Source organism: Heptranchias perlo, chromosome 1, assembly GCF_035084215.1.
Source record: "Heptranchias perlo isolate sHepPer1 chromosome 1, sHepPer1.hap1, whole genome shotgun sequence".
NCBI classification, from domain to species: Eukaryota; Metazoa; Chordata; class Chondrichthyes; order Hexanchiformes; family Hexanchidae; genus Heptranchias; species Heptranchias perlo.
The window spans coordinates 137,007,949-137,035,626 of record NC_090325.1 but is presented as its reverse complement, the minus strand read 5'-3'; the positions used below and the strand labels follow the sequence as shown (position 1 = coordinate 137,035,626).

At 43.2% G+C, this 27,678-nt stretch overlaps 1 protein-coding gene across 1 annotated transcript in view; it reads left to right on the top strand.

Annotated features, from left to right (window-relative positions):
- ablim2 (actin binding LIM protein family, member 2) overlaps window positions 1-27,678 on the top strand; it is a 378,415-nt gene that overhangs the window by 14,768 nt on the left and 335,969 nt on the right. The window lies entirely within an intron of this gene.

The following is a 27,678-nucleotide window of genomic DNA, read 5'->3' as shown; positions in this document are numbered from 1 at the left end:
AACACCATGTGGGAGCAGCATCAGCACAAAGATTGCAAGGAGAACCATCACCTTCTCAGGGCAACCAGAGATGGGCAATACATGTGGCCTGGCCAATACTGCCCATCTCCCAAATACAAATTTAAAAAAAATGTAAAATATTGAGTCCAAACAAAACATAAATGCAAAATCCCTGATTCAATTAGCATATGTAAAAAGATTCTTCAGTACAAGTTAATTTATTGTCGATCTCACTGTTTTCCTTCAGATTTCTTTTTCACATTGTGAGTTTTAACCACATAAATGCCTGATCAAAGCATAAATCTGATCTAAGAATAGATTCTAAATTTAGTAGATCCCTACTCTCAGCACGTTGAATATTGTTATTCCTGCACAAACGTAACATTTTTTAAAATTCAGATTTTTAATATTTATATTGTAATAAGCTTTTGGTTAATAATCATTTGGTTAAATATTCAAAGGGAAAAATATTCCATAAGTACATAATCCAATAATCCACAGTCTACAAAATAAATAGTTCCAATGTATAACACTCCAGAGTATAAACGTATTGGGGCAGATTTTGCTCACCGTTAGACTTGCACTTGCCCATAGACTTTCCATGGGGTTTTGTGTGGCAAGTTACTGTCAGTGGGAGAGCCAAACAGCATGATGCCCTCGACAGGACATCTGGGACCTGTGTGAGCAGGGCAAGCAACGGTGTGTCTCCTTAACCAATCAGGTTGAAGAATCATTAATGAACAGCGCAGAGTCTGAATCAGGAAGTGTAAGTCAGAATAGTGAATTTAATGTCAACTCAGGTACAGAAAGCAAAATAAAGAGAGGGAAAAAAAATTGAATTAAGAGAGAGAGAGAGGTAAAAGCAACAGGAAAAAATAGATTTAAAAAAAAATTTAAATCTTTAAAAAAAAAATCTCCAACAACAATTAAAAGCTGAAGGAATGAAACTCCACACTTGTAAAAGTCAATTTTCAGTGGCAGCGAGGTTGCTTGGCAGTAATTAAGACTTACCACGTAGTTAAAGGGGAACTTAGACTGGAATGGACAAGTCCTAGCTTTTTGTGGTGAGTTTAGTCAGTATCTACGACGTCAGTACAGGAACTTCACACAGTTCAATACATCTGAATGGGGAGCCAGATGCCAAGATGCTATTTTCACGCAGCTTACGGAGGAATGGCGCATCTTGGACAGCAACTTCCGGATTTTCGCGTTTAACTGCGCATGTGCGCTTGCCAGAAGTTGCTATCTGATTTGTGCAAAAAAAATGTTGAGCGCTATTACCTCACCATTATTTTCACAAAAAAATCTGGGCCATTGTGGAAACTATTTTAGGAGCAAATGCATTTTTAAAAGAACCTGTTAGGAACATAGGAACAGGAGTAGGCCATTTAGCCCCTTGTGCCTGCTCCGCCATTTGATAAGATCATGGCTGATCTGTGATCCAACTCCATATACCCGCCTTTGGCCCATATCCCTTAATACCTTTGATTGCCAAAAATCTATCTATCTCAGATTTAAATTTAGCAATTGAGCTAGTATCAGTTGCCATTTGCGGAAGAGAGTTCCAAACTTCTACCACCCTTTGTGTATAGAAATGTTTTCTAATCTTGCTCCTGAAAGGTCTGGCTCTAATTTTTAGACTGTGCCCCCTACTCCTAGAATCCCCAACCAGCGGAAATAGTTTCTCTCTATCCACCCTGTCTGTTCCCCTTAATATCTTATAAACTTCGATCAGATCACCCCTTAACATTCGAAACTCCAGAGAATACAATCCCAATTTGTGTAATCTCTCCTTGTAACTTAACCCTTGAAGTCCGGTTATCATTCTTTCATTTCATATGTTGCTTGCAATTTTAAACTATATGTGTCCATGATAAAATTAGCTATGTACTAAGCCACTAGTTATAAAATGAATATAGAGATGGAAAATAACAAAGATAATCTAAACCAGTTTCTAGCTGTAAATTATTACTATATGGATATAAATCTATGTTGAAAACATGCTTTGTGTAAATGTGACTAAAAGAACAAAAGGAAAACTTTGACAATCAGATTTTTTTTTGTAGCAGTAGAAAATAAACTCTGTCGATGGGAAATTCCCTTAGGCTTATTTTGAAGCCTGAAATGGGTGCCGCAGCTGGAGCATGCATCCCAACTGGGAAGCCCAGTTCTCATCTGAAATTGGGCTTTGGGACACATTAACATTATTTTGGTAAACTGCAGGCGCCTGTCGGCATCCACAGGCAGCTCGACCATTTTACGAAGATCAATTTACGGAGCTCAAAGTTAAGTCACCGGCTGGGGGGTGCGGGTGTGGGGGTAATTGTGGGTCGGCAGCAACCCTCAGAATTGCTGTGGAATCTGGAGGAGCACTCCAGCTCCTCCTGGCTCCACATCAAACCTAAAAAACTCACTCTTTTGGTGGCGGCCTCTTGCTAGACTGCGCGGAACAGTCCTCATGCTTCAGAGCTTTTCCCTGAGGGGGTCCTAAAATAGACCTGAAGCCCCTTATTAGCATATGCAAGAGGTCTGTAAAATAGCCAAACCCAGTATTGGATTGGACATTTTTCAGGTGTCCTTGGGATGCAGGATGTTGGTTCTCGAAATTGGCCCCCAATGCACCTGTCTTGCGCCCGTGAAACAGGCGCATCAAGGTCCAATTTCTACCCCTGAATTTTGTACCAAGAATTATTTTTCTCAGTAATAGAATCTTATAGAAATCATGCCTCATAATAGATGACTTTGAGCCATGTTCCAATTGTACAACAAGGTTTTTAAGCTACAAGCAATTTTCTCCTGTGTCAAAGCATAACTTAAAACTCTGCTTTAAACCTACTACAGACGTGTTAAAATGTTGGCATTTCTGACTACTTAATTTTAAAAACGAATGATCACTTGACGTAGCTATGCTATTCTTCTCTGAAGCTCAATTAATGCCCAGTTTTAATGCTGAATTCCAGGCCCCAAAATGTACTTACTGATAATGTACAGGATGTCATTGTTGCTTGATATGTTCAGTGACACTGAACACCCAATATTGTTTTAAGAAAATATGTGTGTGTGTGTTGGAATAAGTGTCTTGAAGCACTGATTCTATTATTCCAGCTGGATGAAAACTAGTCTCAAGTCATTCTGCTTTCTGAGCACCAGAAGCATAGTGTATCCTTTGTATCAGTGATATCTAGCATGGTCCAATGGACCATGTCTGACTAAAACAACATGATGTCTGACTAAAATAACATGACCCACCTATTTATTTTATTCTTCATTTTACATTCTATTCTTTTACTTTATTCTTTGGCAGTTTGTCTTAGCACTTTTTATTTACTTTAGACACTTACCTGTTTATTCTTTCCATACTTTTTAGTGTGAAAGAAGTTATATATTTCTGTTTTTTGTTCTTATATATTTATGTGAATATGTCTTTGATAATTTTTCCTCAGCTCATATCTACTTATACTATTGTTTTTTGCTACTAACACTTGTGATTTCTTTCCCATATGTATTTTTTCTTTCTACCCATTCCTTCTGTTTATTCTTTTCCTGACACTTTCTCAATCAGGATCACATAGAAGCACGGGCGATTATTTTAAATGTGTATTCTGTAGCTTCATAACCCTCTGTGGGAAGTTTTACTATATTAAAAGCGGTATGTAAATGCAAGATGTTGTTCTGTGAAAATGTTTCTCCTGCTCTCTGTCCTAAATCTCTTATATTTAATCTTATATCTATGTACCTTTGTTCTAGACCTCTTAGCCACTGGAAACAATGGGCAGGATTTTAACGTGAAAAATGGGTGGGTTGGGGGCGGAGAGGCATTGAAAATTGCAACAACCCGCCTCCAATCTGCCCATTTCTGGTTTACACCGGGGCAGGACAAGGGTCGGGCAACCAACCTGCTCTCAGGAGAAATGAGTAAAAGAACTGAATTTAAATGTGGTGAACAAAATGATTCCATAAGTAATCAAATGATAAAAGATAAATATATATTAGTTTATGCACAATAAATAAAAATACTTAACATCACTACTACTTTTATTTACAACATAATTAAAAAATCTATTGAAAGTAGAACCTCGGCAGATAGAATCACTGGTAGGATCTTCCATAGGATTAGACTCTGAGTAAAATGGTACATTAGCCACAGTGGCACACATGGCTACCTTGATAATCTTGTCAAGGGGCCAGCAGTGGATTCTACAGAGATTTGAATGGTGATTCATGAAAGAGGGCGACTGGTTGCAGACTAATGTAGTGAATGTTAGTGTTAGCTTGGTAGCATTTTCACCTCTAAGTCAGAAGGTGATGGGTTCAAGCCCCAATGCAAGATTTGAGAATGTAATCTAGGCTGGAACTTCAGTGCAGTACTGAGGGGAGTGCTGGCGTTATCTTTCTGATAAGGTGTTAAATCGGGGCCCTTTCTGCTGTTCAGGTGGACATAAAGAATCTTATGGCACTACATGAAGAACAGAGCAGTCTCCCAGTGCCCTGGCCAACATTTATTTCTCAACCAGGACCACCAAAACAGATTTATCTAATCTGTTGTTTGTGGGAGCTTGTTTTGTGCAAATTGGCTGCCGCATCGGCCTACAGAACAACAGTGACTACATATCAAAAGTAATTCCTTGGCTGTGAAGAGCTTTTGGATGTCCTGAGGATGTAAATACCACTATGTAAATGCAAGTTGTTTTTTTATTCCAACAGATTGACTTTTCAGTCAGCCTGATGGGAAAATTTACTTGGGTTACGTGACATTGTGAGGCAAGAATATTACGTCATTTTTCAGGTGGTATAAGGGAAACTGCACAACATCACTAACATAGTCAATACCTTCACTCTTTCCTGCAGTCTCATGGTGTGGGTGAAGTTGGTTGATGAGAGAAATCCTGAACTCTGCAGCTAATTTACCCTGCTGTGAATTTTAGGTGGCTCCTTTTGTGAGGCAACCTTGTGGAAGATGCTGAAATAGAGGTGATGCCCTCTTGAGAGCTTCAGCATTGGATGCTAAATCTTTGATACAGATTCCACTCCACCACTTTTCCTTTAAATGATCTGATTAATTTTCATCTTCTACAGACAAGGTAAAGGATTTCAATGGAATGAACAATGGGTAGGTGATCCACCTTCCAGATTAAGGCACAGGTAGTGAAGATCAAAATCTACCCTCTGGAATCTCATAATCAAAACAAAATGTGACTTATTTGGGAAAATTTCCCTCTTCAGCCTGATTATTTTGAAGCTTACAGGATTTGTGAAATGGATTATCTGTTATGGATATGATTGGGGCTCCCTGATTGCCTCAATGGATTGAACCATGAGTTGCTGAGTCGAGGAAGGTGCTATGTTTGATCACTAGCCAGTGCTGAGTTAGCTGACGGCAACCAGTGTAGGGGCACTACAATGGCCTCAGTGACGCTAAGTTAGATAGGGGAATATTTGCCAATAAAATTGGTCCACTGTCCAGTGAACCCTGCTTCAAGTGCATGTGTATGGTAGTCAGATAAGGACTGGATTGGGTTTGGCTGTGATGTCCTCTGTGATAGAATTGTTTGCCAACACTCACTGAATAGCCTCACAAGTGAAAAGTGGCCACTGGGGAAGATACCAAAGGATATCTAGGATTGTGGAATCGTATCTTAGCAAGGAGCTAATGCCTGAAGGAGAGGGGGAGGGGAGGAAATTGGTGGGGGGAAAATGACTGGACAGATATAAAACAGAAAGATATGAAAATAGGAATTACAGCTCTTTAAAAAAAAAACAAACATGAAGTACTTTATTAACAATGGTGACTTATCAAACTGTAACATACTTTGCAGGAAGAATTCACTTCAGCCAGGGAATTTAAATTATTCAATAAATTATTACATGCACAGCTGTTAGCCATATGAAGGTAGCAGTACAAACTGTTTCCAGACTTTAGTGTACATTGTTTTTGAACAATGTTAGTGTGAAGGCTCAGAAGTGGAGCCAGCTTTGCAAAACAGACGACACAACAATATCAGCTGCATAGTGAGCCAAGTGTGGCAACAGAAGTCTGAATCTATTGTTTTTTCTGCTGAATTGCTGTGTGTTTCAGAGTTGGGAGGGGGAAGAAGGTCTGTCAGGGGACTAATAAAATCCTAGTGAGCAGAAAACTACGTCATCCTGTGCTGGGGACTATAGATTAGTAAATGAGTGGCTGTTTAGATTTGATGGCTTAAATGGATGTGCAGCATCAGCTAATAAAGCACTGTTCCAACGCTTCTATAGAAACAACTAAACGCCTAACCTTGATAAGGCTTTAGAGCAGTAGATCACTTCCTGTTCAAAGTCAACACTAGTCCCAACTGGTGAGAAAGAGAAGACTTAATTAGTACATTTTTAATGAGCTTACATCCCTATCTTGTATGAAAATAAATAGACAATATTTACATTGGTTTTATTTTTAACATGCAGGAAAAGTCTCAGATTCTATTAAAGTTAAAAATTGAAGAATACGGTATTGGATGGCTGTACTGAATAACTAACTAAAAAATGAATAGTTTGATTAAGAAAGTAGATAAAAAGGGACCATGAATGCTGTACGTTTTGTGTTTCAGAAGCAGCCTGCTTCATCTCATAATTTGATTGCAATGCTCAACATCATAGAATTTGTTGTGAACCTGCAAAGGACAAAGCTTGAGTTAGCATTCTCCACTAAAAATGTCAATTACAGCTTTGTCTGTTTTGTATTAATGTTTTAGTCCTGACACTACAATAATTTTCATGATTTGTAGGACACATCTGTGAGGAAAAGCTTGAACACAAAATCAGACATTCACAGAGTATTTCCCAAAAGCCTCAGCCTCAGCCTCAGTTCATTCAAGTGCCTGGTGAGCGGAGATTCATTCACAAACCTAGTTATGGGACAACAGTTCTACCTACTCTTTTGCTTTGGAACCTGAACTGAGGCAAAGGACCATCAAAAGAAATCCTTCACAATTGGTCAAAAACTCTAACAAAAAAAGACATTGCATTCAACTGATCAAAGTTCAATACTTCTTGTAGTGACAGATCCTTCACTCAAATTTCTTATATTTTTTTTTTATTCGTTCACGGGATGTGGGTGTCACTGGCGAGGCCAGCATTTATTGCCCATCCCTAATTGCCCTCGAGAAGGTGGTGGTGAGCCGCCTTCTTGAACCGCTGCAGTCCGTGTGGTGACGGTTCTCCCACAGTGCTGTTAGGAAGGGAGTTCCAGGATTTTGACCCAGCGACAATGAAGGAACGGCGATATATTTCCAAGTCGGGATGGTGTGTGACTTGGAGGGGAACGTGCAGGTGGTGTTGTTCCCATGTGCCTGCTGCTCTTGTCCTTCTAGGTGGTAGAGGTCGCGGGTTTGGGAGGTGCTGTCGAAGAAGCCTTGGCGAGTTGCTGCAGTGCATCCTGTGGATGGTGCACACTGCAGCCACAGTGCGCCGGTGGTGAAGGGAGTGAATGTTTAGGGTGGTGGATGGGGTGCCAATCAAGCGGGCTGCTTTATCTTGGATGGTGTCGAGCTTCTTGAGTGATGTTGGAGCTGCACTCATCCAGGCAAGTGGAGAGTATTCCATCACACTCCTGACTTGTGCCTTGTAGATGGTGGAAAGGCTTTGGGGAGTCAGGAGGTGAGTCACTCGCCACAGAATACCCAGCCTTTGACCTGCTCTCGTAGCCACAGTATTTATATGGCTGGTCCAGTTCAGTTTCTGGTCAATGGTGACCCCCAGGATGTTGATGGTGGGGGATTCGGCGATGGTAATGCCGTTGAATGTCAAGGGGAGGTGGTTAGACTCTCTCTTGTTGGAGATGGTCATTGCCTGGCACTTATCTGGCGCGAATGTTACTTGCCACTTATGAGCCCAAGCCTGGATGTTGTCCAGGTCTTGCTGCATGCGGGCTCGGACTGCTTCATTATCTGAGGGGTTGCGAATGGAACTGAACACTGTGCAGTCATCAGCGAACATCCCCATTTCTGACCTTATGATGGAGGGAAGGTCATTGATGAAGCAGCTGAAGATGGTTGGGCCTAGGACACTGCCCTGAGGAACTCCTGCAGCAATGTCTTGGGGCTGAGATGATTGGCCTCCAACAACCACTACCATCTTCCTTTGTGCTAGGTATGACTCCAGCCACTGGAGATTTTTCCCCCTGATTCCCATCGACTTCAATTTTACTAGGGCTCCTTGGTGCCACACTCGGTCAAATGCTGCCTTGATGTCAAGGGCAGTCACTCTCACCTCACCTCTGGAATTCAGCTCTTTTGTCCATGTTTGGACCAAGGCTGTAATGAGGTCTGGAGCCGAGTGGTCCTGGCGGAACCCAAACTGAGCATCGGTGAGCAGGTTATTGGTGAGTAAGTGCCGCTTGATAGCACTGTCGACGACACCTTCCATCACTTTGCTGATGATTGAGAGTAGACTGATGGGGCGGTAATTGGCCGGATTGGATTTGTCCTGCTTTTTGTGGACAGGACAATGGGCAATTTTCCACATTGTCGGGTAGATGCCAGTGTTGTAGCTGTACTGGAACAGCTTGGCTAGAGGCGCAGCTAGGTCTGGAGCACAAGATGGATCATCCACTCGGCACTTCTGGCTGAAGATGGTTGCAAACGCTTCAGCCTTGTCTTTTGCACTCACGTGCTGGACTCCGCCATCATTGAGGATGGGGATGTTTGCAGAGCCTCCTCCTCCCGTTAGTTGTTTAATTGTCCACCACCATTCACGACTGGATGTGGCAGGACTGCAGAGCTTCGATCTGATCTGTTGGTTGTGGAATCGCTTAGCTCTGTCTATAGCATGTTGCTTCCGCTGTTTAGCATGCATGTAGTCCTGAGTTGTAGCTTCACCAGGTTGGTACCTCATTCTTAGGTACGCCTGGTGCTGCTCCTGGCATGCTCTTCTACACTCCTCATTGAGCCAGGGTTGATCCCCTGGCTTGTTGGTAATGGTAGAGTGAGGAATATGCCGGGCCATGAGGTTACAGATTGTGCTGGAATACAATTATGCTGCTGCTGCTGATGGTGCACACTGCCTCATGGATGCCCAATTTTGAGCTGCTAGATCCGTTCTGAATCTATCCCATTTAGCACGGTGGTAGTGCCACACAACACGTTGGATGGTGTCCTCAGTGCAAAGACGGGACTTCATCTCCACGAGGACTGTGCGGTGGTCTCTCCTACCAATACTGTCATGGACAGATGCATCTGCGACAGGTGGATTGGTGAGGACGAGGTCAAGTAAGTTTTTCCCTCACCACCTGCCGCAGGCCCAGTCTAGCAGCTATGGCTTTCAGGACTCGGCCAGCTCGGTCAATGGTGGTGTTACCGAGCCACTCTTGGTGATGGACATTGAAGTCCCCCACCCAGAGTACATTTTGTGCCCTTGCTACCCTCAGTGCTTCCCAACATGGAGGAGGACTGATTCATCAGCTGAGGGAGGACAGTAGGTGGTAATCAGCAGGAGGTTTCCTTGCCCATGTTTGACCTGATGCCATGAGATTTCATGGGGTCCAGAGTCAATGTTGAGGACTCCCAGGGCCACTCCCTCCTGACTGTATATCACTGTACCGCCACCTCTGGTGGGTCTGTTCTGCCGGTGGGACAGGACATCCCCAGGGATGGTGATGGAAGAGTCTGGGACATTGGCTGAAAGATATGATTCTGTGAGTATGGCTATGTCAGGCTGTTGCTTGACTCGTCTGTGGGACAGCTCTCCCAATTTTGGCACAAATCCCCAGATGTTAGTAAGGAGGACCTTGCAGGGTCGACTGGGCTTGGTGTTTTGCCGTTGTCGTGTCCGATGCCGGGTGGTCCGTCCGGTTTTATTCTTATTATGACTTTTCGTAGCGAGATTTTACAACTGAGTGGCTTGTTCGGCCATTTCAGAGGGCAATTAAGAATCAACCACATTGCTGTGGGTCTGGAGTCACATATAGGCCAGACCGGGTAAGGACAGTAGGTTTTCTTCCCTAAAGGAAGAATGACAATCCGGTAGTTTCATGGCCATCATTACTGATACGAGTATTTTAATTCCAGATTTTTATTTAATTGAATTTAAATTCGCCAGCTGCCGTGGCAGGATTTGAACTCATGACTCTGGATTTTAGTCCAGGCCTCTAGGATTACTAGCCCAGTAACATAACCACTATGCTACCGTACCCGTATGGCTCATTGAATACAATATAAGCATTCCTTGCACTCTCTTTTGATAAACTCACAAATGTACCGCTGACTGTGTATCTCAGGCTATAAAGTATGAATTAGGTTTATCGCAAATTAAAACTAAACAGGGGTAAGACTGAAGTTACCTTTTGAACATTGGACTAACATTAACATTAAGGGAGTAAAATTCAACTTCAGCAGTGGTGGAAAATGGACAGTAGCGAATTGGCCAACTGTTATACACCCCACCTGATTTTCCTTTCTATTGATTTTTATCCTCCCCCTTGTGTGCACATTCATGTACACACATTGACACACACAGGAAAAAACACCCTTGTATTAAGTTAAATTTTTTAAAACTGTAGAGGATTGACGCAGCTAAGAAAACCCAATTTATATTGATAAGGAACCATGTTATCAGCTATTACAACAGAATAATATTGATTTTAGAATCAGTTGACAAGTCTTTCAGTGAAGTTCTTCAGAAACAGCCCATTGACAACCTTCACTTCTCCCCAGTTAGTCCTATTACTGGGGAGAATGCTCAGTCACAGTCAAACTCTTGGTTAGACCTTGCAATAAGATATATTGGGATGGACCTTGAGGTCAGTCTTGGTTGAATATTTGCTGCATTGTAAGCGTAGGACTGCACTGAGGGAAGGATCGTGTACCCAACACCTTTTGTGTACTGCGTCTTTCAAAATAGAAATGGACAAATTCCTGTTTCAATAGGAATTCAGGTACATTGGCTTATACCAAGGCACAAGAGGTGTCAAAGAGAGCGCTGATTCTGGGCCTAAGTGATGAAGCAAACTAATTAGGCTTTCACATCAAGGGGGGTTAAATTGGTTTACCCTCGAAAACGGGCGCGGGCATTGGATTGCGTGATTAACCCACGCCCAGTCGACCCATCCCAGGTAGCACGGCTCGTGCTACCAGAGAATGTGCCTCGTGCATACGAAGAAATCAGGCCTTCACGTGAGGAGTCCATGACATTCTCACTTTCCACCAGCAGGGGGAGCCCAAATCTCTTAAAGGCAGGCTGTATCTCTGACAGGCAGCCTGCATCTCTTAAAGGTAGCCGATACCAGTTATTTGCTAAAAATAAGATACGGGCAGACATTGCACACTTAAAACACAGATGCAGGTCCTGTCCCTATGTTTATAAACTGTTAAAACATTGAATAAAATTTGCGCACCACAAAATCCTCCATCCTCCAATCTGCATGTCTGAGTTGGTACCAGGCCTGCGAGAGTGCGTGCACCAAGGTTCTCTGCTGATGCACTGGCGGCCTTGGTGCAAGAGGTGGACAGAAGGAGGGACATCCTGTATCTGCGGTGGGGGGGGCGGCTGGAGGACCTCTGGACATATGCTGAAAAGTGGGATGCAGTCGGGGACGCAGTCAACGCCGGACGCATAGCACCATGAACATGGATGCAGTGCAGGAAGAAGTTCAGTGCTTTGACATGAGAGGTCAAGGTGAGTGAGGTCAACTATCAAGTGGCGTCTCCTACCACCTGCACCACTAGTCGCATCCACTGCTCCACTGCTCCACGCACTACGCCCCCCATCACCCACCGACCAACAAACTCTTTCAATCAGATGCTTCCTCTCACCCTCAAACATTATCACTGTTGCAAGCCGCACACCCACAACTCACAGGCCCCACACACTGGTAGCTATCCATGACAGGCACATCACCCAGACACACTTCTCGCTTTCTTGCAGGAGACGGTGGGGCATATCAGGAGACAGCAAGTGGCAGTGGCATTTAGCCCTTGAGCCTGTTCTGCCATTCAGTGAGATCATGGTTGATCTGTGACCTAACTCCATATAGCCGCCTTAACGCCATATCCCTTAATACCCTTGGTTCACAGAAATCTGCCAATCTCAGATTTAAAATTAACAAGTGAGCTAGCATCAACTGCCGTTTGCAGAAGAACGTTCCAAACGTCTCCCACCCTTTGGGGTCGATTTTTAGGATGGCCGAGCGGGTGCGTTCGTGGCGGGGGGGGGGGGGGGGCTCCGAAAATTCGGGATTCCCGGGGCGGGGTCCGGAGCCCAGCTCCAACCTGCCCACTTCCAGGTTCCCCAATGACGCGGTTAGATGCGCGCGTAGCCCCCGCATGCGGGACTCCCACCGGCAATTAAAGCCGGCGGGATCCCACTTAAGGCAATTATTTTGATAGTTCAGGTTGTTTGCAGACTTGAGTGGGAGGATATTTTAGGAGGGGTGGGATTTTCAGCTCAACTGAGCGTGTTACCCGTACTGGTGGAAACACTACCAGTTGAAACGGATGTGTTGCAGCCACCAGCCAGTGGGAGCCGCAAAGGTCCATTTGACAGGTGTGGGGGGGGGGGGGAGACCTTCACTCATTGCAGGAGGTCACTCTGTCACTTTGGACAAAGTTTGGCCTGCACCACCCTCCTCCTAACAATAAAATTCACCAACTTGAAACCTCAACCCCAGTGTGCAGACACATTTACCTACCTTGTGGACCCCCTGAAACGTACATCTTCCGGATGGGGGCCGCCATAGCTGCAGTCATGACCTCCACGGAGGACGAACAGCATCACCGGCCACGCCATCCACCTCTGACACGTGGAGCTCCACAACACAGTGCTGTGATACATCCACCTGCACAGCAGGAGGGAGGGCAACCGCAGAGAGAGATGCGTCGCAGAAGGCACTACCCTCGTCACAGGGTCTACAGACCGAGGCTCAGCTTCCTGGACCTCTCTTGAGGAGCAGTGCACACGGAGGCTCAGAGTTGCTCAACTTGTAGTGGTGGACATCTGCAGCCTCCTTGATGCCGAGCTGCTCCCAGCTGGACCGAGCACCACCTTCTTACCTGTCTCTGTCAAAGTCACCACTGCCCTCAACAACTTCTCCTCTGGATCCTTCCAGGGTGCCACCGGGGACCTTGCTGGTGTCTCTCAGTCGTCTGCACAAAAGAGCCGTGCAAATACACCCACACCCACTCTGCAGTGACACAATGGGTGGCATCAGGTGTGGGTCTTCATGGTGATCCTCGGGAAAGGGAATTATTGCACAAACCAGACAAGATTTGCAAAGACATGGCAGTAGTGGTGACAACAAATTTTAATGTGCTTTGCAAAACAAACGAATCTAAATCAAAAACATGACATTCTGTCATACACCGTTGTGCATCCCCTTTCTGCTCACAAAACCTTAACCTTACGTTAACAGGAACCCCTACGTGGTGCTACCCCTGTGGCTTCAGCAAAGGTAGCGGCAGGTTGCTCTTGTCCATGCCCTGACCAATGAGATGCTTTGCGCGGACACCCTCTGGGTTTCGGTGCCCATGAGGGCCCCTCCAAAGACTGCCCCACCTGCACCTGTGCAGGGGCAGACTCAGCCACCTGGAGAGGAGGTAGCATTGCGGGTACTGGTTGAGAGGGGAGCAACGGGTGAGACGTGGGAGCGCTTTGAGTGGCGTCCCCACTTCCATGTCCCCTTTCACCATCATCCCTCTCCAGGCCCAGGCCCATATCACTCCTTTCACCCTTCTGGACGACAGTTTGGAGGACTTGTGTGAAGCCTTGGAAGGCCAGTTGTAATGTATCTGTCAGCCTGTTTAAGGCGGCAGAATGTTGCTCACCCTGAATCCGAATGGCCGTTGTCAGGGCATGAATGGATTAATTGTTGAGTCATGCTTGAAGCTCTATGGAGGCTAGCCTTTCCTCCATCGCAGACATTCCCGCACCTACCTGCGACACTCAGAGATGCCTTCATGTCCCTGTGACAGTATTCCACTCATGCAAGAGTTGGACTCCTCCATCCTCTGCACGATTGTGGAGAGTGCACGAGGCAACTGTCCCAGTATCTCGGCAATGTGCTGCTGGCCCTGGATGACTCTCCTTTTCATGGCTGGCCCCCAGGGTTCAGCATCTGGGTCCAGCTGAGCAGAGCCTAGAGAAGAGTGCTCCCGACGTGGATTCTCCATGGCTGCCCCTGCCACCACGGTCTGCTCGTGCTCACATGTGCGTGGTGACTCACCATATGCAAGCCCAACTAAGTGAAGACGGGGACCCACCGAGGTGTGTGTATCTGCGCTGGTGGATGGCTCACTGATGTGACGGTGCACCCTCAGAGGCCAACAGGTCCTCTGAGAAATCACCCTCCGCAGTCACAGCGGCCGCAGATGGCCCTGCAAGAGAACAGAAAGCAATATTAAGCATGTGGACAGATGTTGAGGTGCTGCAGATGCCAAGTGATGTTAAGATCATTCGCTGTCATGAGTGCTGAGTGTTAGATTTCTGTCACCAGCCGCTTGTGCGCTCCCAGTCTCGGCGTCCGCCACGGACAGGCACTCCAGCATCCGGCATATTTCTAGTGCCTGCTGCTCTGTGTCCGTTAAGACCACCTGGTGTGGCGGGCCCCCTCCGGTCCTTGCCCTCTCCCGGGCATTCTGGCATCTCTTCTCCTAACAAGGCAAAACACAGAGAAGCGTGATTGAGTGATGGTTGCATGGTGACCCGCTGCATGCATTGGTGTGGGTGGGGGTGAGCGTGAGGGAGATGCATGGGAGGGTGCATTTGAGACATAGCCATGAGATTGTTTGAGGATTGGGTTGCATGGTAGTGTTCGAATGGGAACTGGGGCGGTGAGTAAGTGCAGGCAAGGTGAGGATGATGGTTGACTGGATGTGAGGAGTGACACGAGAGCATTGTGGTGGCAGTGCAGAAGGAGTTGTGTGGTGGTGGAGGTGATGTGGAAGACGGAGTGTGGGAGAATGCATAAGTATACTCACTTTGGCTGACCTGGTTAGATTATTAAAGCGCTTCCTGCACTGGACCCAGGTTCGGGAGATGTTACTGCTGCTGATGACCTCTTCTGCCACCTCGAGCCAGGCCTTCTTGGTGGCAGAGGGAGGCCACCTCCTCCCATCAAATGGGAAAAAAAGTTTCCCTCCTACTCCTCACCCCATCGAGCAGCACCTGGAGTGAGGAGTCAGAGAACCTTGGAGCAGTCTTTCCTTGGGCCTGCTCCATGTTCCAAAAATGGTTCTTTGCTGCAGGAGGAGCATTGGAGGACTGCCCCTTTAAATAGGGCTCCTCCTGCTGACAGCCTGTGATGCGGGTGCTCGGTGCGCTCGCTGCGCAGGTCTGGAACGGGAAACCCGGAAGCCAAGGTAAGTGCCTTCAATTAGGCTGCGATCGTGTGCGGAGCACCCCGATTTCACTGGACGCGTTACCCATGTGCCCAGTCGACCTCCCGCTGCCAACCTGCCTCCCTCCTAATATCGGGCCCTTTGTGTTAGAAGCGTTTCCTAACTTCACTCCTGCACATCCTGACTCTAAATGTTAGGCTACGTCCCCAAAAACAGGTACAAATGCATCAGCAGCCAGAAGTAATAATCCATGAACTAACCTGTAAATCCTGCATGGTCCCTTTAAATAGCTCTGGTGGGGGATCCTCCAGGTACTCTAAGGCATGTTTGGATCGTTGTGGTTAAGACAGTGTGTTGAGTGGAGTGTTAAGTGCCAAAATGGTGTGTATCACTTTAAATCAGCGTTGCACACTGATCGAACGCATATTCTCCTTGCTTTACATGATGCTGGCGTTCGTTCTCTGTGCATGCGCTAAACCCTTTACCAAGAGGCCATCTTGGATATTCGGGAGGCCATGTAGCGCGGAAATAACGAGTGCTACATGGCCCAATTTAGCGGCCAATACCTTTTTATGCACTTCTTCATACTTATTTTAACTTTGGGTGTGATTTTAAAAAATGTGGAAAATCAGTTAACTTGAAGTGCACTGAAGAATGGTTTAAGTTCGTCATGCCTTAAAAAGCCCAGTAGTAAGTCTCACTTGATAAGTGCACCCAAGCAATTACAAGGCTAACACTCAAACAACTGGTCCATTTAGCATTGGTTTTCTTCCATCTTTAATTAAAAACTTTATTCAAACCAGGTGACTAAGGACTTTTGAGTCGGAGTCAGAATGTGTTATTGAAGCACCTGACAATGAACTCAGAAGCAGCTGAAAATTCAATTGAATTATTATAATTTTCAAACAACCACCTGGAAGAAGGTGTATTTATTGTGTAATGAAAGCCATTAGCAAAGAATATTTTTACAGTAGAACTGTAACACAAAAATCCTAAGGAGACGCAGTAATATGGAACAGCAGCTGGCGGGTCAAAGGCATCTTAGAAATAAGCAAAATAGCAAAATATTTGACAAAGATAAAATCTGAATTTATAACAAACCTTCATCAGATTACATTATGATTGTCAGCAGAGTTTAGTTTTTTTGCTGAACAAAACAATATCCTTATTTATCTGTACTGAATAGAATTGATTAAAATCAAAGCATAAAAGTTATTCAATATTCTGTTTGACTCCTTTCTGCTGCTATACAGTTAAAATTAAGAACTTAAACAAATTGAAGAAAGCAGATGTCATCAATTTATGAAAGCTCAGTTGCGCCTTAACCCTCTGAAGATCATCTTGTCTAGAATGTGTAGTAAAGTTGCCAGATTGGTGTACATTAATTTGCTGGTAGTTAGCTGATAGGAAGAGCTATTTAGAGTACTTTTGTTTCTATTTCTAAAACATTTCATGAAACAAATGTAGAATTGTTATCATTCAGTACTAAAGTTAAGTTTAAAGCAGTCTTGGTTCAGATGGACAGCACACCTCCGGTAATGAACCATATCACTCAAACTGCAGCGATGTGAAGTTCCAATTGAGTTGTAAACATACCATGCATGTGTTACATACCAATATACAGAAGCATACTGCTGCTAGTAGAGATTGTTGCATCGATAGCCCAGGCCTTTTGATGCTAATGTCAATATTGCAAAAGTAGTGGTGAATTTGATTTATGAAATCCATACAATTAATCTATAGCTTAGAAACCGAATAACTGATTAAACTGCCTAGTACACTTGGTGAAGATGGAGAGCTACAACTGTTGCATCTTCATTCAATTTGTTTAGAACAATATGGTAAATGTTGAGCCAGGAGGAGCAAGGGTGCTCCTCTGACTCCATAAGAGTCCAAACAGGCCCAGACTAATTTCTAGATGCGGTGTCTAATGTGCAGCATCACCTAGTAGCTGGTTAAAGATCATCAGCTGTTAACATGGCAGAGGAGCTCGAAGGAGAAGAGATAAAGTGGAACAGGTGAGTCCAAACCCCATTTGCTTTTCATTCCGGTGTGTAGCCAGGCATGATTACGGAGGTCTGTGCACACTAAGTTTGAACATACACACAAAATTGGGGCCATTATATATTCTCATTCTTTGTGAAATTGAGTTATTTAGTATAGTGGAATACTGTAGGAATCCGCCAGTACATCTTATCTATTGGAGCTCTAAGGCTATATTATGCACTCATCGGTGAAAATTCAGCTATGGCAACCTAAAAGAAGTGGGAGCTATTGTATCTCTGTATTTGCATTCTACAGGGATCTGACTGATTTATTAATTGTCTCTGTACAGCACAGCCAAATTTATGTTAAAATAGCTAGTTTACAATGCGATCAGGAATGGCATGATAAACAAAGGTGCAAACAAAACAAGACCTAGCCCATTTAGAAGACACAGTGCGGTAACTGCAAACAATGCAGAAGTAAAATAAATACAAAGGGCTCAATTTTACAATGGTGGCGGGTTGGCAGCGGGGCGGGGCGGGGGGGGGGGGGGGATGAAGTTGCACATGGCAAACCCGCATGAACAAAACTTGCCATTTCCGATGCAATCAGATGTTGATTGCTGATGAAAACCCATTTTTTAAATTCTTATTTAGAAATGGCTATTTCTAAATAAGAATTTAAAAAATGGGTTTTCAGGTTTATCTTATATGCTATTTACATGCATTTTTAAGTACATTACTTTAACATACGTGTTTAAGTGAGCAATTGTACCGATATTGTTACTCATTGTAAAGTCTGCTCCTATTTTGTGACCCAATTTTAAGTCTTCCATGTTAACAGTAAACCTTTTTTTGATAAAATCAATATCTAGAGTACAGTTTACAGAGTAATTGTCTTTTTCCAACCATTATTTTCTTGATGGAGCCTTAGCAAAATTCATGTAATTAAAAATCCTTTCTGCTTTCAACTTGACTACATCTGCAACTCTAAAATCTTGCCAATTTTGTGGTTAGTGCACTTCTTATAAGCACCAGTTTACAATCTTTGAAAAACTTGAGCAGCATGCAAGCCAATATTACACTTGTCAAAGTGTGTAACAAGGTATTGATTAAGTACATCACTATATTAGCAAATTATTCAAGCATGCATGAGGACTCTTTAAAAAAAGTTGCTAGTACTTCCACATATAAATAAGTTTCTTTGCTGCGCACATTGAAATCAATACAATACTGTTTAGTGATGTCATGTAAATAGAAGATAGCAAATGGCTTGGGGTATGTTATACGGTGATAACATAACAATAGTTTCATAAACCATGGGAGTGAAACTTGTGTGGTTTCTCAATATCAACAACAACACATGCAGTTAAATAGCGCCTTTAACGTAGTAAAACATCCCAAGGTGCTTCACAGAAGTGTTATCAAACAAAATTTGACACCGAGCCACATAAGGAGATATTAGGTCAGGTGACCAAAAGCTTGGTCAAAGAGGTAGTTTTTAAGGAGCATCTTAAAGGAGGAGAGAGGTAGCGAAGCGGAGAAATTTAGAGAGGGAATTCCAGAGCTTAGGGCCTAGGCAGCTGAAGGCACGGCCGCCAATGGTGGAGTGATGAAGATCGGAGATGCGCAAGAGACCAGAATTGGAGGAGTGCAGAGATCTCGGAAGGTTGTAGAGCTGGAGGAGGTTACAGAGTTAGGGAGAGACGATGCCATGGAGGGATTTGAAAACAACATTGAAAATTTTAAAATTGAGGTGTTGCCCGACTGGGAGCCAGTGCAGGTCAGCGAGTGCAGAGGTGATGGGTGAACAGGACTTGGTGCGTGTTAGGATATGGGCAGCAGAGTTTTGGATAAGCTCAAATTTACCAAGGGTGGTAGGCCAGCCAGGAGAGCATTGGAATAGTCTAGAGGTAACAAAGGCATGGATGAGGGTTTCAGCAGCAGATGAGCTGAGGCAGGGGTCGAGATGGGCGATGTTACAGAGGTGGAAGTAGGCGGTCTTGGTGATGGAGAGGATATGGGGTCGGAAGCAACCCGAGTTGCGCGCTCTCGGGTGAAAATAACTTCCACGTCTGAATGACGTGATCCGTCTCCGACTTTTGCATGTGTTATGCTACCGTTGAAGTCAAATTTCACCCCCCCATATTTTTAATTCCTCTTATCCTTTACAGCAATATATAAAACTACATTATTGTACATTTGTTGGTGTGCTGTAACATGTTTCTTTGATAAGTGGCCATTTATTACTGTTTCTAACAGCATGTAATATTGCAGAAATAAAATTGAGAGTATTTTGTTTCTGTCAATTGTTTTCATAATTTTATTTTTATTTTTAAAAGCTCTGACATTTCAGAGTTACTTTCATTTGGAGTTGGCCAATGTTCCAGTCGCAATTTGTCTATTACGCTGAGGTTCTACTGTACTATGTGAACATGATATCCTATGACTGTTCAGTTGGGCTTAATTTTATTCAATTGATCATAAACAAGGAATGAAAAAGGATTGTGCAGCTAATTTTGTTCTCCCAGTAACATTGTTTATTTTGAAGAGACTGAAATTCTCCCCTTGATGAATCAGCATGCTGGATATTGAATAGGTAATCCTATCTTCTTCATTGCTCGTGTGCTGTTGATGGATTATTTCCTTTTGTTTTACGAAGTATATTTTTTTAACACTATTTTTCATTCATTATTTAGTTGAGTTTTGCAAACAAGGAATAACATCAATCTCTGAAATTGAACATAGTTGACATATTGGCTTAATAATTATGCCTTTAGGTAGTTATATAAAATTCTTACTGCTGCTGCAGTTTAAACGCTTGTTTGAAGTGTTTGTAAAAATTTGTTCTCAGGATGTCTGTGACACAGGTAGGGCCACTTTTATTGCCGTGATTGTGTTCTGTGGATTTTTTTTAAACAACTGATTTGCTTGCTCGGCCATTTCTGAGGGCATTAAGAGTCAGCTCTTAATGTGGACTTGGTCACACTGGGTAGGGATGGCAGGTTTGTTTTGCTGAAGGACATTAATGAACCAGATGGGAATTTACAATGATCTGGGAGCTGTCATGATGATTTTTTTTCTGGTGCTAGCCAACAAATTACTGGATTTATTGAATTTAGTTTTACACCTTGCTCTGGTGTGCTTTTAATGTACAACCTCCAGATTGCTATTTCAGTTCCATAACCACTACATCACCGTATCTGTTTAATAATAGCTAATCAGCTACTAAGAGAAATTGCAACATAAATTCATTCTCCCTGAAAATGGAGACTAAGGACTTATCCTTTCAAAATCATAAATTGGTAAGGTGAATGTGAAGAAGTTCTTTGTGTTGAACCAAAAGAAGAGAACTAGGAAGCACGATTATAAAGCAAAAAATCATGGACTAAATGTTACTTGAAGAGTAACTATCTCAAACTTAACTTCATCAAACTATGGTATTTGAATATTAGTGTACTTTAACAGAGACATTAACCCATTTAAAATAAGCATTTCACACCTGTGTTAAAACAGTAGACAAAAGCATTATGTATAAATACATTAAAGGGCCAATTTTAGCTTCCCGCGCTCGACGAGAACGGGATGTTCAGGGGGTTAAAATATCGGTAGCATGAAACTCGCCTTGTCCACGCCACACTTGCGCCCGCGCCATTTTAGCAGTTGCGTTTTGGGCAGCGTGCTAGGCCCTCACCCCAGGCAGGCGGGGACCTCATTGACATGCAAAAGTCAGGGACTGATGATGTCATTCAGACACCGATGTTATTTTAACCCTGGACCACGCAACTTTCGTATAGTGCTGATGGCACCCGGGGAAGCTGTTATCAGAAGGCTCCAGAGCTACAAGAGGCCAGGTAAGTACAATTTTTAAATTTTCTGTAAGTTTCCTTGTGGAGCAGGAAAACGTCTCCTGCTCTGGGCTTCCCCGACTACCCTGACTGCCATCACTTCTGGAGCCACCCCCAACCCACTTAACTGACTGCTGGGAACCGTTCCCACAGATCCCTGGCCTGATTGGCCTGCTCCCGCCCATCGGCTCTTTGCCACTCCTGCCGGGGTCGGGTGGAAGTCGGGCCTGAAGTATGTTAATGAGGCCCGGGAGTTACAATGGCCTGGACCTCATGCCAGCGTGTCGGGGCGAGCCTAAGATTTCCCCGCTGACCCCTTCCTTGCCTCTTGCCCCAGGTTAAAATTGGGGCGTAAGTGCAATTTTAAGGCCTTAGAGGTGTTAATTTATGTGCTAGGCTCTCACCACATACAACAAAGGTGGACTCATTTTAATAATTGAAAGAAATGGTCATATTTCTTATTCAGCTGGGATTAAAGGGACACAGTATCTGCACCAAGGCAAGCAGTGGGGCTAAGTGGACCCTTGACTTAAATGATAGGGTGAAGGAGATGGGTTAAGTGGAGTAACTGGATGACTGTCAGGAGCAGGAACCCACCCTAATTCAAGATTTTAGGTCATTTGCCTACCATCATCCCACCAGAATCAACTAACTCAGCACAGAGCTTGGACTTTACTGCTCTGAATGGCTCAGCTACTCCCTGTTTTATTTAGCCGACCTTGGGAGTGAAATTTGACTTTGGCGGTAGCAGAAATGGGCGATAGAGAATCGGCCGCCTGTTTTACATCTTGCCCAATTGTCTTTTCTGTTAACTTCAAGCAAAAGAAAATCAGCGGGGTGTAAAACGGGCTGCCAATTCGCGACCGCTCAATTTACGCTACTGCCAAAGTTAAATTTTGACTTTTTTAATACCTCATTTGTAGTAGCAAGCTGGATTCAAATAAACATATGATTTACTTCTGTTTTCTACTGTGAGTGATTGCAAACAACTGATTTAAACAAAATCACCTTTTGGAGAGTTTCCAAAAGCTGGCAGCAGAAGGTATGGGGTTTTGATGTCACTGCAACCAATATAAACTGTAGTGGCTGCAGAAGCAGATTCAACTGTGTCCTGGCTGCCTTGTGCCTTCTGTATTGCAGTTTTATGCAAAGGAAAATAATTCCTTCATGGATGAACTTGCATTCAAATGGAAGATTTTCTAATGAAATAAAATTGTGACAGGTTAAGACCATCTATTTTAGAGTCTTGACCTGGTCTGATTAATTTTTTTGCCCATCACTGAAAGAGGTACATTTATTGGCAGGTCCTTAGTGGTGCTCCCACTAATTATAACATATGCCACCTCTCTGGTACCACTTTGGAGTTAGTAGATGAACGAACATACGAAATTGATGGGCAAAAGACCAGCTGGGTCTATCAAGCCTGCCCCACACCATGATGGTTGTTCCTTAAAGAGTTCCTTACACCACCCCAGCTCTTTCCCCCCACATCCCCTCATCCATGTAATCTCCTGGGAGAGGCAAAAAAGAGAAAAACCCAGGGCCAATAAGGGAAAAAATATTCTAGAAAATTCCTCTCATACCTCCTCAATCGATCGAAACCAGTTTGGTCATCACATGGACTAAGTGTTATCTATAAAGACACTTACCTTCTACATGATGCGATCTCTGCCCTAATCAAGAACCGGTCCAGCTCCATCCTTGAAGGCATGCAGAAAGTCAGCACCCACCACACCAGCCGGCAATGTATTCCAGAAGTTCATTACTCTCTTTATAGATAGAGGCGTAGTGTACAAAAGCAAGGAAGTTATGGTGAACCTTTATAAAACACTAGTTCAGCCACAGCTGGAGTATTGTGTCCAGTTCTGGGCACCACAATTTAGGAAAGATGTGAAGGCCTTAGTGAGAGTGCAGAAGAGATTTACTAGAATGATTCCAGGGATGAGGGACTTTAGTTAAGTGGATAGACTGGAGAAGCTGGGGTTGTTCTCCTTGGAACAGAGAAGGTTGAGAGGAAATTTGATAGAGGTATTCAAAATCAAGAAGGGTCCAGACAGAGTAGATAGAGAGAAACTGTTCCCATTGGCAGAAGGGTCAAGAACCAGAGGACATAGATTTAAGGTGATTGGCAAAAGAACCAAAGATGACATGAGGAAAAACTTTTTCATACAGCGAATGGTTAGGATCTGGAATGCACTGCCTGAGGGGATGGTGGAGGCAGATTCAATCATGGCCTTCAAAAGGGAACTGGATAAGTACTTGAAAGGAAAAAATTTGCAGGGCTACGGGGATAGGGCGGGGGAGTGGGACTAGCTGGATTGCTTTTGCATAGAGCCGGTGCAGGCTCGATGTGCCGAATGGCCTCCTTCTGTGCTGTAACCTTTCAATGATTCTATGATTCTGGGAAAAAAAGAACTGCCCGATATCCAGTCTATTCCTACTCTTTCGTTGTTTAAACTCGTCCCCTGGTGTTCTCCAATCTGTTAAACTGGAATAACCTATCAATAGGCATGCTATCCAGCCCTTTAATTATTTTATAGACCTCTATAAGGTCACTTCTAAGTCTACGCTGCTCTAAAGTAAATAGACCAAGGCCTTTGAGCCTATCTGAGTAGCTGAGGTTCTTTAAGCTAGGAATCATTCTTGTAGCTCTCCTCTGGACCTTTTCCAAGGCCACTATATCACCCACCATGTAGGGAGACCAAAACTGGCACAGTACTCCAGATGCGGTCTGACCAGTGACCTGTATAGTGACAAAATGGTGTCCTTTGATTTATACTGAATGCTTCTATTAATACAACCCAATACCCTGTAGCTTTAGCTACACTTTCTCTACATTGGTCTCGAACCTTCAGTGATATTGTGCACAATAACACCTAGATATTTTTCTCTCTCAACCTGTTTCAGTATTGTTCCTTGCAAACGATACGTGCATTCTGTGTTGGCCCTACCAACATGCATTTATCTAAATTCAATGCCATTTGCCATTGTGTGGCCCACTCCCCTGGCACATATGAATCTTTATGCCTTTGATTGCACTCCTCTACTGTCTTAACCTTTGCACAGATTTTGGTGTCACCTGCAAACTGACTGACCATACTCCCAACATCACTACCTAGGTCAGTGAGAAGTAGCGGGCCTAGGACCGATCTTTGGGGGACATCACTAGTAATGTGCCTCCGGGCTGAACCACATCTGTTAACTACAACTGTTTGGCTGTCAATTCCTAATCCAACATTTCAAATTCCTACTGATACCTCAAGATTCTAGTGTGAGGTACCTTCTCAAAGGTTTTCTGAAAGTCCAGGTAGACAATGTCTACTTGATTTCCCATATCCATTACCCTAGTGACTTCCTCAAAAAACTCTCAGCAAATTTGTAGGGCACGATCTATTTTTCCAGAAGCTGTGTTGTGAATTTCTAATGGCCCCTTCCCTTTCCCAGTGATCATAAAGGGCATCTCCTACGATTCCTTCTAGCATCTTCCCAATAATGGATGTCAGGCTGATAGGCCTGTAGTTCCCTGGCTCTGTTTTGTGCCCCTTTTTTGAAAATAGGAACTACATGAGCTATCTTCAAGTTAAAGGGATCTATTCCTGACTATTGAACTATTGACGACACGGTTGCCAGTGAAAAGGCACCGTCCCTAACCTAACAAACGATTTGTACCTTCCTCTGATATAAACTAAGCTTTTCAATGTTGCAAACCGTGCACATGATGGAAAAAGGATTAATGGCACAGGTGAGTTGTCTTTGTGCTACTGAGGATAGTTCAAGGAAGGACAAAGGTTGGCATTTACTAGTTAAGATTGTGGATTATGCAGATACACAATGGCACTTTATTTTACAGAACCAGAGAACTTGTCTCTCAATAACAGGTAATATTATTCTTGAATGAGCACATGTAGGATACTGAGTGGGAGTGGATTACAAAGTAGTAATTCAATCATGGGGTTCAGAAAATGTCAAAGTATGAGAGCAAAGCTCAAGCATTTGTTAGTCATTTGATCTTTGAGATTGGCTTCCTGTATTTAATCCTCTTCTACCTGTGCAGGTACTTTTATATTTAAAGGAGATTTTTTTTAACCCTCTGCTGTCACTGCCTTTGAGTAATGAGCCAAAATGTTGCAGAAAATCACAGATTGTTGGGTTGTGACACAAAGTGATAAAGCACCTGATGTAAATCCAGTTCTTTTGAATAGCAGTTTACAAAGAAATTTGCTATCCTTCATGTAATGTAAGCCATTTTGTTAGCTCTCTCAAGACCTAATGCATCAAGCCAATGTTATATGACTTTAAATCATGTAAAGCATGTTATTAAAACTTTGTAGTCATTTGGTCACTATCATAAATCAGAACTATTGTATTTGTCCCGACATAACACTGTTAGGATTTGGGTCTTCAAATACTTTCCTCAGCTTCAGTACATTAACTCCCATTGGTGAGTCTTTGCTCTCTATGACCTGGACTATCGAACAAAGAAGCCTCTTCATTCTATTTTGGCATACTAGTTATATTACATGCTCTCATGTGATCTTCCTCGACATCAGAAGGCAATAGAATAAACACTTTACTAGCCCGTGGCTTGAGCTCAAATTTGCCAAAATTTATTATACAATGGACAAGTGAACAGAAGCCATAACACAGTAACCACAATGTAAATATTAAACTTGTACCGTTGCTGGATTTTTGCTGCATGTCTGTGGACTGTCTATATCTATCTGACGGTTTCAAACAGAAAGGATATAGAAGCTTTGGAGAGGGTGCAAAAAAGATTTGCAAGGATGATACCAGAACTGAGCGGACATACTTATCAGGAAAGAGTGAACAGGCTGGGGCTCTTTTCTCTAGAAAAGAGAAGGCTAAGGGATGACCTGATAGAGGTCATTAAGTTAATGAAAGGGTTTGATAGGGTAGACGTAGAGAAAATGTTTCCACTTGTGGGGAAATCCAAAACTAGAGATCATAAATATAAAATAGTCATTAATAAATCCAAATCGGAACTCAGGAGAAACTTCTTTACCTAAAAAGTGGTACGAATGTGGAACGCGCCACCACAAGGAGTAGTTGAGGTGACTAGCAGAGATGCATTTAGGGGGAAGCTAGATAATCACATGAGGGAGAAAGCAATAGAAGGGTATGCTGATGGGTTAGATGAAGTAGGGAGGGAGGAGGTTTGTGTGGAGCATAAACACCAGCATAGACCAATTAGGCCGAATGGCCTGTTTCTGTCCTGTAGTTTCGATGTAACTCAATGAATGGCTTTGCTCCTTACCTGGCCAGGCACAACATCCATAGTTCTGTGGCTATTGTATCAAAACAAGCTGGGCCATTTTCTTTGAGTGAACCTAGTTTTTAACCCCATATGTATCAAAGTAAAAAGAAACAAAAAACACAAAACTATGATATGTTATAGACAAAGATGTTTCATTTTTTGTAACACTTCACTTGGGTCTGGAAAAGATAGAATTTGGAACAGTTTTTAAAAATATATATTTTCAGGGACAGTTGTGAATTTCTTAAATTATTTATGAAACCATAATTGTTTAAAGAAACACAAAAAAACAATTTTAAGAATAAATCCACCGGAGTGTTTAATTTTCGATCGGCAGATCTTGCATGACATTGTTCAATATGAGTTGGCAGGTACATTGTTATATAACCAGAGGAATGTCATACCATGTATTTATAAAATATAGCTGATCACCTGTGATGTGGTCTTTTCCTTGAACGCACAATTTAGGTTGCTATTCCAGTGCGGCTTTGAGGGAGGGCTGCACTTTGAGGTGCCATACTTCAGAGGAGACATCAGACTGAGGCTCCATCAGACTGAGGCCCCATGTTCCCAGTAGATCAGGTGGATGTTAAAGATCTCAGGGCAGTAGTTAAGATTAGAGATATCTTGGGTGTTCTGGTAATAATCTATGGAGATTTTATGAGTTGGTGCTTGTGGGAGCACAAATTAGGAATTTGGGCAAGATATCAGGGTGCATAATTTTCTGTCCATTAATCTTGCATTAAACCTTCAATCCTTTAAGGTCTGTTGTGGTAATGGCTGACAAATAACAAATGTTACCAGTCTACATTTTCTTGTTTATTAAATATACACAATGATTGGAAAAGAAGAACATGACCGTGGGTAATTTTGCTGTTCAACATTCAGTAACTTATTAGCTATATTAGAAAAAGGGCTGACTTTGGAGACTACAGTGCAGCTTATCTCTTCAGATGCTGGTGAAACTGCTTTGTATTTTTATTAAGTTATTGTAAACTGTTACACTGTACAGAAGGAGGATCGGCGGGATATCTATCTTTAAGAAGTCTTGTGCACAGAATCATGTGATCTTCCCTTGCTTGCACTGATATTATGGCAGCGCTAAATGGTTATCTAAGATTTTCTTTTCTTCCCTATCAATTACAATCACACTAAATCTTGTTCTGTCACAAGGGAAGCTTTTCATTCAGCAGTGCAGCTGTTTTTTAAAAATCTTTTCAGCTCAAAAGTTTGTTCCTGAACTATTAGGAATCAGTTAGTTAATTTTGCTTTCA